The sequence below is a fragment of the Mastomys coucha genome, unplaced genomic scaffold (assembly GCF_008632895.1).
Source record: "Mastomys coucha isolate ucsf_1 unplaced genomic scaffold, UCSF_Mcou_1 pScaffold6, whole genome shotgun sequence".
NCBI classification, from domain to species: domain Eukaryota; kingdom Metazoa; phylum Chordata; class Mammalia; order Rodentia; family Muridae; genus Mastomys; species Mastomys coucha.
Window position 1 is genome coordinate 93,197,726 of NW_022196912.1, and position 8,802 is coordinate 93,206,527.

The following is an 8,802-nucleotide window of genomic DNA, read 5'->3' on the forward strand; positions in this document are numbered from 1 at the left end:
TATAACAAGAGGCTGAAAGAAATGCATACAGTTAGATTCTGGTTGGAAATGAAGGTTCTAGGAGGAAATAAAGGCTCTGTTGTGAACTGGACTATAATTCACTATATTATGCTCTAGCAAATAATTTATACTTTGCCTGTGACCTGAGACTTTCAGTAAGGCTGAATTTAAAATCAAGGGACTAAGTAATTTGGTGGAGTAAATTTAAAGATGGCATAGACTTCAGGTAATAGCATTTTTTCTTTCAATAGATTAATTTTTTTTATTAAAATTTTAAACAACATATCATTATCATATTCCTTTACTGCCTCCTTAACCACCCAACTTCATGTTCTTCCTCTCTCAAAAACAAAAATAAATAGAAAAAAACAAACAAACAAATTGGAGAGGAAAAAAAGACAAAATATCGCTGGGCAGTGGTGGCACACGCCCTTAATCTCAGCACTTGAGAGGCAGAGGCAGGTGGATTTATGAGTTCGAGGCCAGCCTGGTCTACACAGTGAGTTCCAGGACAGCCAGGGCTACACAGCAAAACCCTGTCTCAAAAAAAAAAAAAAAGACAAAACAAAACAATCCTGCCCCTAGAAGCATTGTAAGTGTGGCTGCTCTGTCACATGTGCGTCAGTAGGTGGCAGAGAGGAGAGAGGCTATGTGTTCTGACCTATGAACATCTGGATGATTAGTAGCCTAATATTCCCCTAAAAAAAAGCGAGCCTGAGACAACCTCCAGAAGGGACTGGGCAGGTACCTACTGCTCCGAGGACTAGGAGCAAGCTGGAGGCCAGAAGAACCCTGCCTGAGATTGAGGGCCCTTGGCAAGGGAAAGCTTGAGACAGACAACCCTTTCATGAAGCCACTTGGGTAGGCCAGATGAGGTGAAAGTCTGAGATGACCACCAAACAGGTGCCATAGAGCCGGGACATGGAGCTAGCCTGAGACAATCTGTGGGGTGCTGCAAGGGCCTGGGATCAGATTATGCCCAAGCTGATCCCTGCCCAGAGCCATAATGCATAAGCAGGTCATAGCACTCCTGAGACCACTCCCGAAGGGACCCTAGACACTCAGAGACCCCAGGCACCACTAAGATGAGCAAGTAAGTGGTGGAGAAATGGAAGAAAGAGAAAAACAGAAGAATGTGAGCACAATGAAGAGAGACAGACTGGAGACTTGAGGGTAAGGAGGAACAGCCTGATGGGAGTAGCCAGTGATGCTACTAGGGACCCTAGTGGGATCATGGCTCATGCTGCCACCAGGAGGCATGTCTGGGAGCCACATCTGGGTTTCTGGCCATACAGCAGCAGGGGTCTGTTACCACCAAAGGCCAGCAGACATCTCTCTTCTGGGCCGATGCCCAGAGACATGTTGATGTCTCATTGCTTTGCAGAACTGGCTTTACCCTCACCTGGGCATTGTGGGAGAGCTGGTCCTTGGGGTATGAGAGCAGGAGAGCTGACTCCACCCCTAGCCATCTACAGTACTCAGGCAGATGGAGATATGAGCATGGAATACCTGGCCCTACCACTTGTCGCCTGTGCACTGATGTGGATAAGGAAGGGATACCCTAGTTCCCCTTTGCCCTTCACTACCTCTGCAGCTGGCAGGAGACCTGGTGCTGGTGTCATGAAAACAAGAGAGCTATCCCTGCCCCTCACCAGCTGCAACACTTGGGAGAGTGGGCCCTGCACCTCGCCTGAGTGGCACAGTGGTAGAGCTAATGCTGGGGGCAGGGGCAGACAAGCTAGCCTGGAGGGCACGAGTGTGGGAGAGCTGGCCCTGTCCCTCACTTGCTGCTGCACTTGGAAGAGCAGGCCTTGATAGTGGGGTTGCTGGTGACTCAACCTTATGGCCAGCTGGCTGATCAGTTCAGATACCTCTCAGGCCCAGATCCAAGGCTTTGAATTGGCTCACTCCAACATCATCACTCCATCAATGAACTGCTGGAACATGTGAAGGGACCCATCCCACAGATACAAAACTACAGGATCTCCAGGATATAGCACAACAACAGGATATCCCAGAGGAGTCCCAGTGAGGTTCCAATATTGATAGAGTAGCAGAAGCCAGAGGCCTTGCACCAGACCAACAAATCATCATGATGAACATATGCAAGCAAAGAAGTGTGGACACTATCTACTATAGTCCTATCTACTGCAGGACACACTGACACACTGCAGCTTTCACAATAAGATTTTTTTTTAAATCTGTTGTGGGGGAGGTTGCAAAGGTAAAGGGAGGGTATGAGGGGATGGAAAGATTAGGGTGCATGATGTGAAATTCACAATGAACTAATAAAACCCATGACATAAAGCACACAAAAACTCAAGGGGTCTGTTTTCTGTTGGCCAATGACTTCTGGGTGTGGGCCTGCCCTGGAACATGTTTGATATACCTAGCAACATTCCACTGGGGAAAACTGATCTCCTCTTTCCCAAAAGGCATCAGTCCCAACCAGCATCTTGATTAGGAGTGGGACTTTCAGTCCACCTGCCCTTTTAAGTGCTGGGATTTTGTCTAGTTTGAATCTTTTAGGGTCTTTGCTGTCACAGTCTCAGAGAATTCATGTGCATCAGTCATTTTGCATCTGGAAGATGTGTCCTTGGCACCATCCATCACCTCTGGTTCTGACAAGCTTTCTGCTTCCTTTTCTGCATAGGAAATAACCTTAAGGGGCAGGGTTTGATGAAAACATCCCACTGAGGACCGAGTACTCCAAATTCTCCTACCCTCTGCAGGTAATCCAGTTATGTATCGCTTTGTTAATTATTTATCTATTGCAAAAAGGAGCTTCTCTAATTAGGGCTGAGCAGTGCTCTAATCTGTGAGTATAGGAATAGATTATTTGGAGTCGTCTTATTGTTGTGTTCCCTTAGCGGAGTAAGTATGGCTACTTTTAGTCAAGTTTATAGTGAGAATTGGGGAGAAGAGGTTACAAAGACCAGAAAGATTTGAAAACTGAACACTATGGCCAGAGATGGGAAGTTAGGGGCTAAGAGGGTGAGACCATTAAAGAATCTAGTGCGTCAGTAATACAGCGTAATACACTGGCATGAAAGTTGACATTAGATCATCTCAGGAATTGTCCAACCCATTGTGAGATTAAGAGTTTAAAAGTTTTAACTCATTTGAAAGACTCTACTCTGAAAAAGACAGCTCCAGGGTGCCCTAAACACATAGTACTATCTAAGGAAGTGTCTTCCCACGTTCAGCCACCGAGGCATTCAGAGACCACTACAGCTGCTGTCTTTGGTGGGTGAGTGTTGCCTTCTGCTCAAGCTGATGACAAATAGAGTTGATTTTGCAGGCAGGCATGAGGGATGCACAAGTCTCAGGGTCATGAAGACTATTTCAAGATTTTAAAGGAAGGTGAGTGTGAGGTCTAAATCATAAGGGGGGGCCCCAGGATGCTGGAGATGCCAGTAGCAGGAATGTCTGCTGAAGGTAGCAGAGACATCCCTAAAGAGATGCCACCTGGGCTGCAAATGGCAAGACCATGGGATGGAACAGTTCAAAAGTATTGAGGCATGTGTCATGCCAATGCGTGCCCTAGCTGCTGGATGCGTCTTACTGGACCTCAGTCTTGGTTTTATCTGATCCTTCCTTTCTCTCATTCTACTATTTTGGTATGAGAATGTTTACTGTGTGTTACCCTCCTGGTTTGAGGCCTGCCTCTCATAGCCACACCTCTCTGTCCATCTCCTGCTATTGGCCACGCCTCCTACCTGGTTCCAGTTACATTAGGAAGCTCCACCTCCACAGAGAAAAAAAGGAAGTCGTTGATTGAACTGACGTGCTGATGTACTTGGGGGTTTGGTTTTGCCTGAATCATTCTACCTATTGGTGGGAACAAAGGATATTCATTAAAGGTTCAAGATGACTGAGTGACCACAGCTCGTGTTGTCTAATTTTTATCCTCCCACATGGGTAAGGTACAGTATGGCTAGCCTACCTCTTCTTATCTCTCTTATCTCTTTTATCTCCTCCTATCTATTTCTAACTCCATATTTCCAGGTAACCCATTCCTTAACGTTACTGCTAGACAGTAACAACTGTGAAACATTGTTACTGCAAGTGTGTCATTTGCTTTTCATTGTTATATCCCATAGCTAAGAGTTAACTTAAGGCTTAGACTTTGAACTTGGTTTTTGATTTTCTTTTAATTTTTTTGATGAAGGTCATTGGGACTTTGGAGAGACTGGGAGATGGACTAAATTCATTTTGTATTATGGGATGGAAATGAGGCTTTGGGAGCCAGGAGTAGAATGTTCTGGCTTGATTATAATATACTCCCTATACTCATGTGTTGAACTCTTGGACATGAATGGCTGTACTATTTGGGGAGGAATTTTAAAAGGTGAGAGATGGCCAGAAGTAGGTAACTGGAATAGGTTCTTTGTGTTATCTTGTCTCTAGCACATCTATTCTCTGACCAGTCATCCAGTCTGTCTATCTTTTTGTCTGTCCCTACCTCCCTTTTCCCCTTCCCTTTGTATCTGTCCTGAAGTGAACAGTACATCTCTCACATACTCCCATGCCGTGCTTTCCAGTATAAGAACAGAATCAAATGATGTTGGGCAAAACCCTCCAAACTCTGAGCTAAAATAAGTCATTCTGTCGAGTTTTTATCAGAGTGATACAAATGTATGTAACACAGTATTTTATAATTGACACCTGTCAATTTATAAAATTACATGCATATAAGTAATGGCAAATAGTAAAATTCTTAAAGTGATAGAGACCATTTCTACCACCAAAACGAAATGTAGCATTGGTAGATAATTAAAATGCTTCAAAAATAAGAAGTTTTAGAAATATGTCATGTGCTCCATAAGCTTTTATTCTGGTACATTCTTGACTTGTCTGCTTCAACAGCCCCGTGTGCTGGATGTAAGGCAGCAATGGTTAGGTATTAAAAGCATGAAAGCCCTGGTTTCCTCCTTATGCTGCCTGTGGGGAATGTTTTTTACTTTTTCTTATCTCCATTACTTCTTGTAGTTGTGGCTGCATTGAAGTGAGGTGATACATGGAAAGTGTTTAGACTGCTACCTACACATAACGAATATGCAGAAAGTGTTAGCTATTTTCAGATTTTTTTTTAAATGCTACCTCTCTTCCTGGTCTTAGTCAGAAAGAATCAGGTAAGGACCAAGTAGAAAATATATGGTCCATGTTTCTAAACGCCTTAGGCTAGGCTGCCTTCAGAGGGTGTCTCAGGATGGAATATCGGCTGCTTAAACTTTGCACAGCTTTAGAAATTATCCCAGCTGGGGTGAAGAAAGAATGAAGAAAGAAAGGGCAGCTATACAGAAAAGTTGGGACTGGGTGGGGTGTGTACTCTCTGATGAGACACAACAGTAGCCTGGAACCTCACTCTGCTGATTTTATACATAAGAATTGAGGAGGTTTTAGCATACGGTTCAATAAGGAAGCAGGTTTAGCTAATGTAAGTAGGAGATCTCTGCAGGGTAGCAGTCTCAGGCTGCAATCCTTCTAGAAGAGGAAGCTGAGGTTGATAGCTACTACATACACTGTCATCATTGCATGCAGACCGGGGCAAGACTTTGCTGTCACTCTGAACCCCACTCAGAGAAGACTTTGCTACTCCTACTGGTCTGAAGAACTGGGATCCTTCATATGATGGTTCCCATGTTAACAAACACATTCACCTAAGGCTTATCTGCTCCACAGGTCTGCTCGCTCCCTCTGATTACAATAGTATCTCTGCTCTTGAGATCCATGTGGTTCCTTCCAATCACTCCACAGCCCCATCATCAAGCAGTTACTTCCACTATATAGGAAGTACTACAGATTGTTGATCAGATTTAGCTGTGGTTATGTTACTAACAACCATGAATAAATGAATAAAGAAAAACTTGGTGCTCAGCAATAGCAGAATGGTTGGCCAGATTGAAGAATATCACACGTATAACAAAATTTTGAGAAACTCTAAAAATATGTTCTATAAAATATGTGGAGAAAAGAGGGTTTTGTTTGTTTGTTTGTTTGTTTGTTTGTTTTTTATAAATTAGGTTCCCAAGTAAGATGTGTCATGTGATATTATTTTTTTCATGTATGTCTTAGTCAATGCTCTACTGCTACGAAGGAATACTATGACCATGGCAACTCATAAGAGAAAGCATTTAATTGGGGCTTGCTTATAGTTTCAGAGGTTTAGTCCATTGTCATCAAAGCAAGGATCATGGCAGCAGGCAGGCAGACATGGTGCTGGAGAAATATATGAGTTCTACAACCAGATCCTCAGGTAGCAAGAAGGCAGAGACCTATTGGATCTGGCTTGGGGTTCTAAAACCTCAAAGCCCACCCTTAGTGACACACTTCCTCCAACAAGGCCACACCTCCTAAGCCTTTCAAATAGTTACTCCCTAAGCATTCAAATATATGAATGTATGGGGGTCATTCTTATTCAAACCACCACATATGCATATATAAATATAAGCTCAGGAATAATATATGATCATTTAAATTTAATCTAGTATTTATACCCATAAATGATACATGAGGTGGGAGTTGATGTAAAACGCCCGCTAGCTCAGTCAGGTAATTTTATTTTTTTAACTATTTACAAAATACCTATTTATTTACAAGGCTGATTTTGCAACTAAATTGCTAGCTCTTGAGAAATCTCTTTCTACCTGTGTCATACTGCCAAGCTAGCTTATGTTTTTCTTGAGCTCCTCCAAACCCAGGAGGACTCCTTAGCTCTTGTTCCTAGAATTCTGCTTCACTTGTGTCCTATCAGCTGCTTCTCTGTGGTTCCTACAAGCCCAGTGAGAATCCCTATCTCTTACTCAGAGTTTCTTCCATGGAGTTCTTCCAAGCCAAAAGAAAGCCCAACTCAAGGAGAGCCAGGCCAAAATGCTAAGCCCTGAAAGAAGCCTCTCAAAATTGCTGTGAAAAGAAAATCTCTAGCTCCTCCCCCTACACCCCTGGCAGGCTGAGCCACTATCAGCCATCCTTGTGGTGGTCTCCAAGCTTGGAGGTAGAACCGTTTCACTATTGTGGTGTGAGATACCTCAAAGCCATCTGGCTGACTTTGCCTTGGGTCATGCAGCAAAGGCCACAAGCCCTCCCCCAAGCAATGTGCCTTATAGCAGGCAGGAACTTTCCATTCTTTAGCATTCTTATCTGTGGAGGCTTTTAGAGCCACACCCAAACTGCATCTCTACAGGACACACCTAACTACCTCTGACAAATGCAATGTCTTTCTAGGCTTTTGTGTTTTACTAATAATTAGGTTTTCTATGAATCCTAATCAAATATTCTGCAATACACCGACTATGTCTACCTCATCCATTTGACCCTCTAGTATGACTTGGGATAGCCATACTAGAAAGGTGTAGATAACTCCTGTCCTGCAATCTGAGTTTCAATCTTCTTGTCAAGACTGAATCAAGAAGAGTGGCATGGTCCATAAATCTTGGATCTCAACTTGACTGGATCTGGAATCACCCAAAAGACAAGTCTCCTGACTTCGCTCTCACTGAAAAGCTCATCTAGTGTGTTTCTAGCACTATTGCATGTCTTCACTGGTCCAGGACCAGCTTCTCTGATCTTCCAATGTAGGCTGAAGGCTAGCAGTTTCCAAAAAGAAAAAGGAAAAAAAAAATTCGCTCTTACAGCATCAGATTGAGACTGCCAAGAGATCCAGCCTCATGGACTGAGAAACTCGCAGATTCCTGGTCTTTCTGATGTATGTCAGCTATGGTTGGACTAGCCAGACTCTATCCTGTGAGCCGATCTAATAAATCCCCCTTTAATTCTATTCATCCTATCAGCTCTGCTCCTCTGGAGAATCCTAATACAAGTTTCAATAGTCTATAATTCTCAGGTTCTGTTTCTCCCCTATATGTTTTTTTTTTGTTGTTGTTGTTGTTGTTTTTAACTCTTTGAAGATATTTTTTCCCTGCCCCTGAGGTCTTGTGGCAGTGTCATTGGCAGCTAAAGATGAGACTGACCACAGTAGCTGAGTCTTATTTTCTGTGTTGGACTTTGTCCATGGTCACTGATATTGCTCTTGGATCATTCAAGTGATTATAGTCATTTAGGTATTTAAAATTATTCAAGTAGTGAGTGATCAATTAATTTTCCTGCCTTTTATCATTATTTAAAATATTTTAAACAAATTATAGATCCATTTTATTATTGTATTTTAACCACAGTAATTGGGAGTGCTTGTTTCAATGTCAGAAATAGAAGAGACTGCTGGGTGTTAATGTAATCAATATTTAAGGCCATTAAGTCTTCTTACAATATATTCAGATGGTCATTCCACAGCCTCTGGTAGGAGATTTGTGATTGACCATAAAAGCCAGTAGTAAATGTGTCAGCTCTCGTGCTTTAATGAAGGTAGTGTAATATTTGTTCTGGTTTCTGAGATCACTTTTCGTTCTCTGGCATTTAGAAGCAAAGAAGAGCCCTTTTAATGAACACTAACGCACATTTTCTCCAAGTTTCAATGTTTCCATCACTTGAAAGTGGAGGTCAGAACTAGCTAAGAATCTATAAACTAAGTTCAAACCTTTATGCAGCCATCATTTTTGAACATATAAAAATTAGCAATGCCTTATGAGTCATTCCAGGGAAATAGAAGGAAATAGAAGTATATAAATTATGTTTATAATTTTTAAAAACCTATATATAGCACATGCCACAGCTGGCCTAATTTTCATCTGCGATTTATCAAGAGTTTTCTATTATACTGGTTTAATCCCCTTATGCTCTAAGATTATGCTATGTGATTTGCCATAGGAAGCAAACAGGCCAAACTGACACAAAAAAAAAAAA

General features: G+C 42.4%; 1 pseudogene; it reads left to right on the forward strand.

Annotated features, from left to right (window-relative positions):
* The first annotated feature begins 574 nt into the window (after positions 1-574).
* Positions 575-695, forward strand: LOC116081338 (annotated as a pseudogene).
* Positions 696-8,802: the final 8,107 nt, after the last annotated feature.